This window comes from Populus euphratica, unplaced genomic scaffold (genome assembly GCF_000495115.2).
Source record: "Populus euphratica unplaced genomic scaffold, PopEup_1.0 scaffold354.1, whole genome shotgun sequence".
NCBI classification, from domain to species: Eukaryota; Viridiplantae; Streptophyta; class Magnoliopsida; order Malpighiales; family Salicaceae; genus Populus; species Populus euphratica.
Genome location: NW_011500241.1, coordinates 106,787 through 107,386, shown reverse-complemented (window position 1 = coordinate 107,386; position 600 = coordinate 106,787).

The following is a 600-nucleotide window of genomic DNA, read 5'->3' as shown; positions in this document are numbered from 1 at the left end:
AGAAGAAGGAGAAGAAGAAGAAGATGAGAACTTTGAGATGGAATATTCATGTAAGGATTAAACAATGATAATAACAAATGTCAAGGTTAGAGGTTCCACTAATGGTATGTCAAACAAGTATAGTATAAACTCTTATTATTCAATTGGAAACCACACACAAAGGAGGTTCCAATCAGATTATAGATTGTTAACATGATTACATTATTCATCTTATTCGATTAATGCTAGTACTTGTAATTCTCGTCAAGCATTCATGATTATAACTTATGTTAACAACAAATCAAGTTCCTTTCATAGCTCAGGTGTCGGTTATACCATACAGTATGGGCTATGAAAGTGCCAAGCATTTGTTGTACCAAGTGTTATACAACATAAATCAAGATTAGTCATTTAGCAAGTAAAGTATTAAAGAGTGAACAAGATAACAAATACAAAACATGTTAGTATCAAACATTAAAATCCACATTAAAGTCCATTATTCTTAAAAGAAAAGACAATAAATATGAAAGATCTCTTTCAATGTGCCTAGACCACCTGGTAAAGCAATGAAGGCTTCAGCATGGTTAAACATTGCATTCATTCGAGCCGACATTGTGGAGA